The sequence below is a fragment of the Hyperolius riggenbachi genome, chromosome 9 (assembly GCF_040937935.1).
Source record: "Hyperolius riggenbachi isolate aHypRig1 chromosome 9, aHypRig1.pri, whole genome shotgun sequence".
Classification (NCBI taxonomy): Eukaryota; Metazoa; Chordata; class Amphibia; order Anura; family Hyperoliidae; genus Hyperolius; species Hyperolius riggenbachi.
Window position 1 is genome coordinate 174573763 of NC_090654.1, and position 14277 is coordinate 174588039.

Genomic DNA, 14277 nt, shown 5'->3' on the forward strand with positions numbered 1-14277 from the left:
ATGTGGTCCCTCGCAGCGGTTCCACTATCCGCCATTTCATCCCTGGAAGTCATAACCTAATGTCCCTCCAACAATCTAGGCTACGTTTCCACTGTAGTGTTGCATTTTCGTATTAAGAAAATTGCATGCAAATTTTTTGAGATTGAAAAAACTCATGGCATTTTATGTACATTTTTATGCATATTTAATATATGTTTCTATGCGTATTTTATTTACAATTTTATGCTATCCCTTTTTCCGGTAAGAAAACACATGCAAAGAAATTGCACTGTTTGAGGATTTTTGCATATAAATGCAGCAGGCTGTTTTGTTCTTGCATACAATTGCATGCAAAATTTTGTAAAAAAAAAAAATGCAAACTAGCCCATTTGCAATCATTTTTTTTGTTTATACTATTGCAAATTTTCATTGTGAAAATTTGTGGAAAAATCACAGAAGTGGAAATGTAGCCGTAGGGCTTATTTCCACTAGGTGCCGCAACTGTTTCCGATTTAGTCGTGGCACCCGTACTGCTGCGAAGCCACAGCCCAAATTGCTTAGCTGTGTCATGCATGACTATAGGGATCTGGGTGCATGCTACAGAAAAATGCAGCATGCCGCCCAGAATTGCACCACAGTGCGATTCAGAAGGCAAGCCATAGAAGAAACCGGCAGTGTTTCCCTCTCTAATCACCTGCGGGGAAACGCAGATTTGTGCTGTATTCGGGGCCCTAGTAGAAACGGGCCCTTAGGCCAATTTAGGGGGCAGTATGTTTTTAAGATGTGGGAGGAATCCCACAAAAATACAAGCTCCATGCAAAGAGCATCCTGCTTCAGATGTTTACCAGAGACTGCAAGATAGCAGTCATAGTTACATAGTTAGGCTCAGTGCACACCAAAACCGCTAGCAGATCCACAAAACGCTAGCGGTTTTGGGTGCGGATGACAGAGTTTAGTCCCAGTGCACACTGGGCGGATCTTGATGCGATCCACCGGCCGCATCCGCCTCAGCATCCCCGTGGCTAATGTATCTCTATGGGCTGGTGCACACCGGCGGTTTGAGGTTATAAGCAAACCGCAAACGTGCAGCAAGAGGCACGTTTGCAGCTTGCTAAAAACCTCACCCGCCGGTGTGCATCAGCCCACAGAGATATATTAGCCATGCGGATTTCCAGGCGGATGCGGCCGGCGGATCCGCCCAGTGTGCACTGGGCCTTATTTGGGTTGAAAAAAGACATACGTCCATCGGGTTCAAACAGAGTTCAACCCATAACACCATCTATGTGGGTTTCCTCTGGGCACTTTGGTTTCTTCCCACATCCCAAAAACATACAGATACGTTAATTGGCTTCCCCCTATATTGGCCCTAGACTTTGATGGACATGTGCCTACGGTAGAGATTAGATTGTGGGTCTCTCTGATGGACAGTTAGCAACAAGACTACATACTCTGTGCAGCACTACAGAAGATGTCATCGCCATATAAATAATATTAATTATAATCATGCTGACCAGACATTACTCTGATGTATTCATGCCCCAAAAAATAAAAATGAATATATATAGGATATACACTTTTTTCAGAATTGTCCACCAGCTGAAATTGACTGAGAACTTCTAATCAGTATCCAATGCAGACACAGAACATTTATATCACGCTTTTCTCCTGGTGGACTGAAAGCACCGAGCTGCAGCCACTAGGACGCGCTCTATAGGCAGTAGCAGTGTTAGGGAGTCTTGCCCAAGGTCTCCTACAGAATAGGTGCTGGCTTAATGAGCAGGCAGAGCCAAGATGCAAACCGAGGTCTCCTGTGAGAGAGGTAGAGCCAAGATTCAAACTCAGGTCTCCTGTAAAAGAGGCAGAGCACTTAACCATTACACCATCCAGCCAATGCAGCTAGCATGACTTCTCAGTGACCTGTGTTTTGCTAGGGAGAAATGAAACACTTCTATGTGAGCTGCACTTGCCATTGTTTGTGTGGCTGGGCCTCTGCTTTGTCTCAAGTTTCAGCAGTTCAGTGCATGTAAATAAACAGTGTTTAGGGAAAAACAGGAACAGTCCAAGAGTCCCCTGCTGGGCCTTGCTGAAGCACTTCCTGCCTTGATTGAGACTTTCTCACCTTGTTTGTGGCTGACATGAAAGACAATAGGATTTGCAGTCTCAAGTAGTTGTCAGAGGACCTGTTTCCTGCTGGCACCTCCTCTCCATGTATAAGGCCTACATTACTGCAATTTATCCTCAATCCCCTGGGCACAATGGAGGTGTGACATTTACAGAATGCATATTACCTCTCTGAATACCACTTTCATTTATGAGAGGAGGTCACACTAGCAGGACAAATTCAAGGTTCATGTGGAAGCTTTTATTGAGCAGCTAAGCACAGCATTCTTCAACCTTCAAAGGATTCTTATTTATTGCTCTTCTATCTTCTGATAACTGTTTTTGATTATGCCATGTATTGTAAAGGGAACTTGTCATAGTCTTTTAATTGTAAGCCTGGCATTTCGGGCAAGTGCCTTTCTTCACTAAACACTATTCCACGTAACTTTGAAAGCACCTCAAAAAAATCAGAGATTTTTGGCTTTGCTCAGACTGGATCTGACCCAGGATGCTCTATCCAGTTACCAGTGGCGTAGCAATAGGGGTTGCAGAGGTAGCGACCGCCAGAGCAGGGACAAGGTCCTCCAGCACCCAAGGCTGAGACACCAAAGTGCGCCCTTCCATCCCTCCCACCCCAGCCGTCACACACTGATTACTATTAGACTAAGAGGGCCACAGGGCCCACAACCTCCCCAACACCTTAATATCTAATTATCTGGCTTGCAGTCACTGCTATGTATCCCCTTTTCTTATTTATTTCTGCTTCATACACAATTAGGAATGACAGCTGAATGAATTGTGCGCCTCCTCCTACACTGCGCCCTGAGGCTGGAGCCTCTCCAGCCTATGCCTCGGCCCGGCCCTGGCGACCACATCGGGGCCCTTGGGTCAGAGGCAGTGGCATAGCAATAGGGGTTGCAGAGGTAGCGACCGCATCGGGACCCTTGGGTCAGGGGCCCAGAGGGGCCTTCCCTCAAGCATAAGCATAATATAATATTAGCTCTTTATTGGTCCTGTGCTGGTAATAATCACTTCTATAGATGCTTTAAGTTGTAGTAATCATTAACAAGCTGTTTCCCATCTCCTGCTTGCACCTCTGATACTGTGGATATCCTTGGCAGGTTTTGGTGCCGTATCAATTGTTATGTATAGAGTTCTTGGTGGGTCCCATACAAAACTTGCACCGGGGCCCATAGCTACTTAGCTACACCACTGGTCAGTGGGGCCCCGAGGGGCCCTCCCTCAACCAAAATATTAGCTCTCTATTAGCCCTGTGCTGGTAAAAATCACTTCTATAGATGCTTTAAATAGTAGTAATCATTAACAAACTGTTCCCCACAGAGGCGTATCTAGAGGGGTGCAGGCATGGCTCTTGCCATGGGCGCCACAGCACCAAGGGCGCCATGCCTGCCACTGTGCTGCACCGCTATGTCTGCCCCTGTGACTCACATTTCATATCAGATTAATTCTCTTATCTGAGGAACACAGGTACTTAATTTATATATGTAGGGTGCACTTTGCTTGTGTTAGAAAAGAGGACAGAGAGGGAATAAGAAGAGATATTTCCAAAAAAGTCACTTCAGCAATATCCCAAGCCAAAAACCACAGGCAACCATAACACATGTACGCGAGAAAGGATGCTGGGGCGCAATTTCAGTGTTTGCCATAGGCCCTATATTACCCAGATACGCCCCTGGTTCCCCATCCCCTATTGCACCTCTGACACTGTGGAAATCCTTGGCAGGTTTTAGTTCCACATATCAATTGTTATTTATAGAGTGCTTGGTGGGCCCCAAGTGAAGCTTGCACCGGGGCCCATAGCTCCTTAGCTACGCCACTGCCAGTTACCGATGCAGGTTAGCTTACCCAGTCAGAGCACCGCAGCTTATTGACTCCTTTCACCTTGTGTTTTATCCATCTATTCCAGGGGTGCCCATTAGGTAGATCGCAAAGGACTTCATGGTAGATCCCGACCCCACTACATTTTCCATTCTGTATATACAAGTTCACAGCTCCCAACTGTCCTTCTTTTGGAGGGACAGTCCCTCTTTAGGAGTAGAGTTGCCACCTCGTCCCTTTAAATACCGTAACATATGAATTATACATGCCTTGTGGCTAATTAGATATAGTTTAGGCACTGTTTATTTGTGAGTAGCCCCAGAACCTGTATAACTTAGATGTGTCGGTATTTAAAGGGATGAGGGGGCATCCCTGTTTGGGAGCCCTGTCCCTCTGTCCTCCTCATTTGTCCCTCTTTCAGGAGGACTTTGTCCCTCTTTCTACATAAATATATATTTCTCTCCTAAAAAAAATGTTCGATTGACTCTAAACTTTAATCCCATCCTTTAAATTGATATATTACTAATTTTCAATGTTAATATGAAGGAAAATTAACCAGGATAGAAAGGACGAGTGTGGTTTGAATTATAAAACAACATTAGTGGATGATTGGTGTCAGGACACCTTCTGGGGAAAAGGCACAGGAAACAAAAAACACGGGAGCCCAATAGTGTAATATGTTTAGTCAAAATTGTCAATGTAGAAGATAAGAATCTACTCACAAGAGTGGGTTGCAAGGGGGCAACCGACCACAGGAAGCAGGTGGAGACAATTAACCCGACTCCACTCGGGGAGGTCACTAAGGACCTGGATGCGGTCGCTCTCCTTGGAAAAAAGAAGGGAGGCAGATGTCCACCGTGGTGTAAACCACATATGTTCTGCCTCCACCCCTCACACGGGTATCGTATGGGGGTTAGGGATGCACTAAATGGTTAAAGAGGCGCCCTGGTGGTATATAAAAGCGTTTAAAAGCAGTTTAAAACCGAGAAAGGTTTGAGGTTGCTTACCTCAAGGACGACAAATCTTTGTAGGGACAAAAGATTTTATTGGTAGCACAGGTAACGCGTTTCACGGGTCTGAGCCCGCTTCATCAGGCCAATAGCAGTGCCAGGCCAATTGAAATAGCAAGCTAAGGGAGCCTCTCTTAGCTTGCTATTTCAATTGGCCTGGCACTGCTATTGGCCTGAGGAAGCAGGCTCAGACCCGTGAAACGCGTTGCCTGTGCTACCAATAAAATCTTTTGTCCCTACAAAGATTTGTCGTCCTTGAGGTAAGCAACCTCAAACCTTTCTCGGTTTTAAACTGCTTTTAAACGTTTTTATATACCACCAGGGCGCCTCATTAAACCATTTAGTATAAAACAACATATTTTTCTTATAAAATCTTTATGGTATGCGTTATTAGGGGTGTGACTTAATTGTCCCTCTTTCTAATCTCAAAAAGTTGGGAGGTATGCAAGTGTGCTCCTAACATTGTACATAGGTAGACCATTTTGACTTGCTATTTTTTTAAAGTAGCTCACAAGCTGAAAAAGTGTGGGAACCTCTGATCCATTCCTTTGGCTTACCGGCAGGGCAAACCCCCAACACTTCAGAATAGCCAGAACCTAACTGCCTCCCACTGCTGTGCAGGGACATTATTATTATTGATTTATAAAGCATCAACGTATTCTGTGGCACTGTACAGAGTTTTGAAACAAACATTGGGTACATAATACAGACTAGGGCAGTTTCTAGACTATAAAGCTCCCAGGGAGAGGGTCTATAAATTGCATCCCCCACCCCATAGATTCGGGCACTCTATTGCAATGTGGTAGACAACGGTGCCCCCAGGTAACCCCCAATATAGCTATCCAGAGGTGGCCCCCAGTATTAATTAGCCAGATGCAGCCTCCCCAGCATAAGATGTCCCCTTGTATAGGTAGCCAGAGAACCCCCCCTATGTAGACCCCCCATGTAGGTAGGTAATTAGAGAGCCCCCCCGGGGTAGGTAGCCAGAGAGTTCCCCTGTAGGGGGAACTCAGAGAGCCCCGGTTTAGGTAGTCAGAGAGCCCTCCACCTGTAGGGAGCCATATTATAGACCCCCATTTAGGTAGCAAGAAAGTCACCCCCCCCCCCCCGCCTCGTAGGTAGCCAGAGAGACTCCATTTGGGTAGCCAGAGAGCCCCACCCACCTTGTAGGGATCATTAAAGACCCCTATTTAGGTAGCCAGAGAGCAACCCCCTATAGGGAGCTTTAGAGACTCGCTTTTAGGTAGCCAGAGGCACATTTCCATAGGGAGCCTTAGAAACCCCTAGGTAGCCAGAGAGATCCCCTGTGTGGAGTAAAGAGACCCCTGTTTAGGTAGCCAGAGTGATCCTCTGTTCAGTTAGCCAAAGTGCCCCCTGTTTAGGTAGCCAAAGTTCCCTATTGTAAAGGTAACCAGAGAGCCCCCCTGTGTAAGTAGCTAGAATACCCACCATTTAATTAGTCAGAGTGCCTCTTGTTTAGGCAGCAAAAGTGCCCCTGTTAGGGTTGCCAACATGCCTCCCCCCCTTTTAGGCAGCCAGAATGCCCTCCTGTTGAGGTAGCCAAAGTGCCACCCTCTATCCCCATTCAGGTAGCCTGAGGAAGGGGGGAGGGGCGCGTCACCACTCATCCGCGCGTGCGCACAGATCGAGCAGGGAATCTATCCGGCGGGTCAACGGACCTGCCGGATATTATCAATCGAGACATCAGCGGCTCGATTGATAAGGAAAAACTCTCCGTGTATGCCCAGCATTAGAAGTGCTTTCGATCAATCCTGTTTCAATAAACTACGGTGTGCCCTAGGGCACAGTCCTATCTTAACTGTTGGTACATAGCAAGGAAATGAACAGCGCTACTTAAAAACAGATGAGTGCCTACCTGCAAGAGAGTGCAAGCCCCACTTATGGGATAAAATACACACTGAGCATACACATGACCTGTCTACCACTGGAGGATGTTGGTTTCCTGTAACAGCTTGCATGCAACTTGTTAAGTACTCGTCCCTCCCACTGCGAAGAAGTCAATCCTCCATGGGAGGGGACCTAACACTAACTAAATCCTACCTATGCGCAATTTTCTATCTTAACTGTTATTTACAATATATGTTTAAACTTGGAGAAGTAATTTAAAAACATGGCCTGATGTACCACTGCTACACTGGCCTCAATTCATGGAGCATTATCAAACGTTTATCAAACACTTTATCAAACGTTTGATAATTTACCTCATGGGTAAAATCTCATTTTAAATTCACTAAGGTGTTATAAATTTATCGAATGTTTTACCGATAAAACGTTCAACAAATATATAACACCTTAGTGAATTCAAAATTAGATTTTACCCATGAGGTAAATTATCAAACGTTTGATAAAGTGTTTGATAAACGTTTGATAATGCTCCGTGAATTGAGGCCACTGTTGACACCTAGCTACATAGCCGGCCTTTGACCTGAGCGACCTGAGCGGTCGCTCAGGGCGCCGGCTTCCTAGGGGGCACCTAGAGCTGGCTTTCTAATGGAGGGACGACACCTACTCCTGGCTACCTATACTGAGGGCACCAAAACCTGGCTACCTATACTGGAGGCACTGACGACTGGCTACCTATGGGGGGAGACCTACACTTATACTTGGCTATCTATATTTAGGGCACCTACACATGAGATCCTATACTGGGGGCATCATACCTGGCTACCTACCTATACGGAGTCTGAGGGCGCTTTTTGGGGGGGAAATGCACTGCCGCTATAACACGTGGTTAAAAATTGTCGGTGCTGTGCTGTCATTCCAAATTGGGGGGGAGTGGGGTGTTTGGTGCCTGACTGACCCACTGATTTTGTGAATATTCCTGAAAGTTTCTAGCCTTAATTTTTTAAGTGTATTCAGAACAAGGCACTCTTTCCATCCATTTTGGGGTTATTAGTATTTTTCTATTATACACATGTGATGTGTCACAGAGATCTGAGCGTTTGGTGTGATGTACGACTTCAAAAAGGTTGAGAACCACTGTCCTAGGAGGTAACTCAGGAGAAAAGGTGAATTGCATATGGGCCTGTGCATGTGCTAAGAGGGTGTAGGGGGGGCACCAAAATCATTTTTCGCTCAGGGTGTTGTGAAACCTAGGGCCGGCCCTGCCTAGCTATATTTATCCTACAAACCTGGCAAGTCAATCTCTACTCCAACAATAAACACTTGTTTAGCTGAGATACAGAAGTGGATGAATGACAACTTGCTGAAACCAAATGTAAGTACATCCATATAGGTCACTCATACCGTTGCATGTCCATTTTCACAGCTTCTTTTAGTGTATTACATTTTGTAGCATTTTTGCAATAAAGCAGTGAAATTTGACTTGCACCAATATGAATGACCTATTTGGATGTACTTAAAGGGGTTCTGTGGAGTCATTCAATAAACATAAACAGACACTTACCTGGAGCTTCTATCAGTCCCCTGTAGCTGTTATGTTCCACAGATCCACCGATCACACGTTTCTCGCCAACGTCACCGGGCAATTATTTGTCTAACAAGACGAATAATGCGCGCTCCCTGCTCGCGTCTCCAGGAGCTTACTGTGCAGGTGCAGTACAAGGTTTTCTTGTACTGCACCTGCGCAGTAAGCTCCCGGAGAAGCATTACACGCATAATCAGACCGGGACCGGCAGCGGGGAATGAGTGATCGGAGGAGGACATTACAGCTACAGGGGGCTGATAGAAGCCCCAGGTGTCTGTTTATGTTTATTGAATGACTCCACAGAACCCCTTTAAGTGACTTGAGGTTGTTGAATCCCCCTAGATGATGGCACTCCTGGGCACCCGAGGTGACATGTCACATGATGAGATAGACATGTGTATGTACAGTGCCAAACACACAAATAACTAGGCTATGTTGCTTTTTTACTTTCTCTGCCTGAAAGAGTAAAAAATCAGGTATGCAAGTGACCGTTTCTCTCCAGGTCGGACTATAGTGTAACCCTCACTGATAAGGAATTACAGCTATAAAACACTTTCCTGGTAGAAAATGGCTTCTGAAGACAGAAAGAGATAAAAAGATAAAAATAGTTCATAGATTTTAGCTCTGGCATACTTCAATAAATGTGTCATTGAGAAAAGGCCATGAAATAGTAAAAACTTAAAAATTAGATTTAAATATAAAATTAAACTGTGGGATAGCTAAAAAAAATTATATCTAGATACAATTGTTTATCTCATTATTTTTTTTTCACCTTTGATGTCCTTTAATTGCTGGATCCAGTAGCAGTCTGCTGCAGAGTGTTTGTATGAAACTAAATGCTGACAAAACTGAAGTACTTGTCACTAGAGGTCAGTGCCTGGCAGCAAAACAGATCTACACCAGTGCTGATCATAATGTGCTAATTTTGCCTACATGGAATTTCTTGTAAAATTTTGCAAATTATGATAACACGTAATTACGATTTCAAATCTGAATAGATTTGGCATCTATTTCTAAAATGTGCATGTTACCTGAAATTACAAACAAGGCACGTTCTCCTCCAAAACACAGCGGCTCCGTGGGACGCTCTTGAAGATTGTGTCCATGCGCGAACCTCTAAATGCATGAGCATGGCCGTGCTACACCTACATGAGTATGGCTACGACAGCACAATAGCACAGAACCACTACACCCATCACACTTGGGGGGTGGGAATCTGGGGGTTCTCTTGTTAAGGAGGGCCCTCAGATTGCACCATTAACCCCTTCCCAGGGCCTCCAACCTCCTCCGGGGGACCGTACGTGGGGAAGAGTCCCTTGTGCCCCCCTCTCTTCCAAAGTCCCCTTATATCTTGAACCCTGTGGGCAGGGCCGCCATTAGGGGGGACAGCTATCACTGCAGTGAGGGGCCTGGGGGGCCCGGGCTCCCCCCAACATGGAGGCACCTCAGGCACAGGCAGAGCAGCAGGGGGTGGGGAGAGGGGGCTTCTGTGATCCCTTGCATCCTCTTACTACTTCCTCTCCCAGGCGTCCCTCGCGTTGGTAACAGAATCCCCTGTCATGACGTAACCGATGTCATCACAGGGGACGCTAGTACTAGTGACGCCTGGGAGATGAAGAAGAAAGAGTCTGCAAGGGATCCCAGAAGGTGAGTTACGGCGCTATGCCTGCTCTCCCCTGCCGCCACTCTTCTCGCTATACTGGAGGCACCTACCTACCTATCCTATACTCGGGACAATTATACTGACTACCTATACTGGATGCACCTACCAAGCTATCCTATACTGGGGCAATTATACTGGCTAGCTATACTGGCGGCACCTACCTAGCTAACCTATTCTCGGGGCAATTATACTGGCTACCTATACTGGAGGCACCTACCTAGCTAACCTATACTTGGGGCAATGATACTGGCTACCTATACTGGAACATTTATAAAAAATATCTTAGGGTACAGTCCTTTATATAGTGAAGGATCAAATCACAGTCCTTTTTCAGGGCAATCCACCTTTCCCACCAACACTTATTTGTGACTTTAGAAAAGGACTCTTTAAGCTAATGCAATCTCAAAAAGGCAGAAAAAATCTCTGAAAAAACTTTATTGACACATATAAACAACTTCAAAACACACGGTTCTTCAACATCACAGTGATAGGTCTTGAAAACACATTAAATTGGTTTGAATCAATAAGCGGTTGTAGCTTTGCGGGTATTTAACTTCAGGGCAACGACACATGTTCGTTTCGGGCTATTATATAAAATTGTATGTGCCCTTCATCAGGCCGTGTTACCCAATTCTGCGTAGCTCAACCAGAGAAAACCAAAGAGGGGTTCCCACCTTGCAGCACCTTGTTATAGCCGTTGGGAAGGTTTTGTGCGTCTGGTTAGTTCAGACGCCCCCCAGCATATGGTTCTTGATGCCTCTTTGGTTTTCTCTGGTTGAGCTACGCAGAATTGGGTAACACGGCCTGATGAAGGGCACATACAATTTTATATAATAGCCCGAAACGAACATGTGTCATTGCCTTGAAGTTAAACACCCGCAAAGCTACAACCGCTTATTGATTCAAACCAATTTAATGTGTTTTCAAGACCTATCACTGTGATGTTGAAGAACCGTGTGTTTTGAAGTTGCTTATATGTGTCAATAAAGTTTTTTCAGAGATTTTTTCTGCCTTTTTGAGATTGCATGAGCTTAAAGAGTCCTTTTCTAAAGTCACAAATACCTATACTGGAGACACCTACCTAGCTATCCTATACTGGGGGCAATTATACTGCCCCCAAATAAATATATACCTTCTTGGTGTTCAGGGCTTCAAGTGCTGCAATGGAGGAATGGAGGAGGATGGGGTAAGCCTCGTTAGAATCCAGAAGTTTCTCCCCTCCCGACGTAAGTACTCCCCAGGGGCTTTTTTGTTATTATAGGTTTACTTTAAGCAGTGGAGTAGGCATGCAGGGGAGACAATTTTTCTCTTCTGGTCCTACCAATTTCTAGCGAAAAAGCGTTCTAGCAATCAGATAATTCTGATCGGAAGATAAATCGTTCACTACACCATCAGCGAACCAATCTTTGTTTCCTATCTATCACAACCAACAAGAAAATCCAAATTTTGGTTTGACAAAAATCCAACCGGATGACTATTTTTATAATTATTCATAATCAATTGTGCCCATCAACTGAGATTATTTACAACCAACCCAATCAGAATTTCTGATCGCTCGAACAACTTATTAACAGATCCCTGTCCAATAACATCCTAAGATCGCATATATAATAACCCTTTTTCCCCCATGGTACATGTTGGAACATGCCACTGTAATATTCATTCAGTGTTGACAGGTTGGCTTGAAAAAAACAGTGCTGTCACTCATCACCAGGCTGCTCATTATTTCCATGTGATGGTGTCAGATATGGCGTTGTACTGACCTTGTCAGCTTTGCCCATCTAAATGATAATAGTCCTACAAATGTTTTCTGTGCCTCTCCTGCACACACAGTCAATATTTGCTAAGCACCTGATGTCATTTTCATATACTTAAATGCTTATCTCCTCGTGCAAGAGGATGTAGGTGACTCAGTGTTGTGTTAGTTCTCCGTAAAGGAACCTTTAACCGTCGCATAGAAAAAAAGAGTTTCACTTACCTGGGGCTTCTACCAGCCCCCTGCAGCCATCCTGTCCCACGCTGCTCCTCAACAATCCCCCGTTCCCCCACCATGGCTTGATTTCGTTTCTGACGACTGATTAGTCTGCAGTGTACTGCGCCTGCGTGGCCCTGGCCGAGCGCATCCTCGTATGTGTTCACGGCGGCGAGAGCGTCCTGCACAGAAAACGTCTTACTACGTCTGTGCGGGACGCATTTGCTGCCGTGAGCGCTTACGAGGACACGCAGGCGCAGTGGACCACCAACTGATCAGTCAGAAGAACCAAAACGAATCCGCAGCAGGGGAACGGAGTATCGTTGAGGACCGGCGGGGGGCAGGATGGCTGCGGGGGGCTGGTAGAAGCCTCAGCCCCATCCTTGAACACAGGGCCGGTTTAAGCAACAATGGGGCCCCAGGGCAAAATAAACCTGGGGGCCCCCCCCAACATATACCCCGGAACAAAAATCGGCATTAGGGGACCTTTTTTGCAGCTGGTATAACAGGGTGTGAAGTCCCAATCGGTCGGAGCTCCACATTCTGGCTATCCCAGCCTGCATGGGGGACAAGGGGTTAAAAAGTTTCAGGAGGGGGGACCCCACATAATTTAAAAAAAAAAAAAATCCCACACTCTAAACATAAAAAAAAAAATTGGGAAAATAGGAAATAATGCCAGGGATGTTCATACAGCCATATTGCGGCTGTATAGCGATCCCTGGCCAAAGCGCTGCGGCTGCGTATAGACCCCCTGGAAACCCCGTCAGGAAATTTATTGCGCTTTCGTTTGATGCATGTAAAATTACACTACCGTTAGGTTTGCTACTAAAAGTGACATTTACCGCATTTAAAAGTATACTTTTTTCCTTCGAAACTTTAAAATAGATTTTCTCAAAAACTATAAGGTCTTTTTGAAAAATCGTTTTTTCCTCTTATTCCTAATGATCTCCTTAACATATCCTGCAAATTTAGGGTTTCTAGCATTTAAGCTGGATTTGCTATTAACCATTAAAGTCGGCAGGTTTTTAAATGTGTATTTTTTTTTCCTTTGAAACTTTAAAATCGATTTTCTCAAAAACTATAAGGCCGATTTGAATTTTTTTTCCTCTTGTAGCCACTGGGGGGCCCTACAAGCTCTGGGGCCCTGGGGCAGCTGCCTCCTTTGCCTTAATGGTAGCGCCGGCCCTGCTTGAACATAATTGGGTATAGTTTAGTTTCTTGTAAAACTGTGCTCACTCATCCCTACTACACAGGTGCATGTGATAGCGGTCTATGGATTCATATCTTATTTTTATTTTTGTGCACATTTTTATGTTGCATTTTTATGTCCCTCCAAAGGACTGCCAATCTAATCCCAGTTTAGGGTCAACTTGGGAAATGCCATTTTACCTGCCACTATGGTTTTGGTATATGGAAGGAAACCACAGCACTTGGAGGAAACCCAGGCAAATACCGGGAGAACACACACTCTATATGGGAATTTTTTTTTTTTTTTACTGAGCAGGTCAACTTTATTAGAGTACACTGCATACAGGCAGGAAAAATCACTGTTCCAATAGCCAGTGTGGGTAAGCAGTGACAATTTAATGATAATAAATAGCTAAACATGCATAAAGGTGAAACCATGGAAGTCAAGGGTAAGCATATATCCAACAAGGGACATGTTGGCTAGAAAAGGTTATTAAAATGAATAGTGGAACCAATAATTAGGAGTAACTGGTGTAAGAATCCCAGCCAGGTTGTCGTACAATCAGGAATTTCAGGATAACAGATATAAGCAATGATGTCTGTCTAATGTGGATACAATACAAAAGATGGAGGCAATGGGAGGATCAGGTGTGGGGAGACTGTACCCAGGCATCCAAAATAAGGGAGTATTTAGAGTGAGACCCTTGTCTCCGGTAGATGGCCTCATGGAAGGGGAAGGCAGCATTTAAAGCATTAACCCAGTCAGCCAAGGTAGGTACCATGGGTTTGATCCAATGTCATGTCAGCACTTTTCTTGCAAAACTAAGAGTTAGAAAAGTTTTTTGTATTTATTGCAAGAACCAGAGGGTACAATGTTTAAAAGGCAAAGTTTAGGGTTCAGGTCTATGGTACAACCCATTTTGTAACAAAGAAATTTGATGACCTGCCACCAGTAAATATTAACCTTCGGGCAGAACCAAATCATGTGGTAAAAGGTGCCTGGGAAAAGGCCACATTTGGAACTTAGAGGTGAGTAGCCCTGGTAGAATCTAAATAAATGGACTGGAGTGAAATAAGC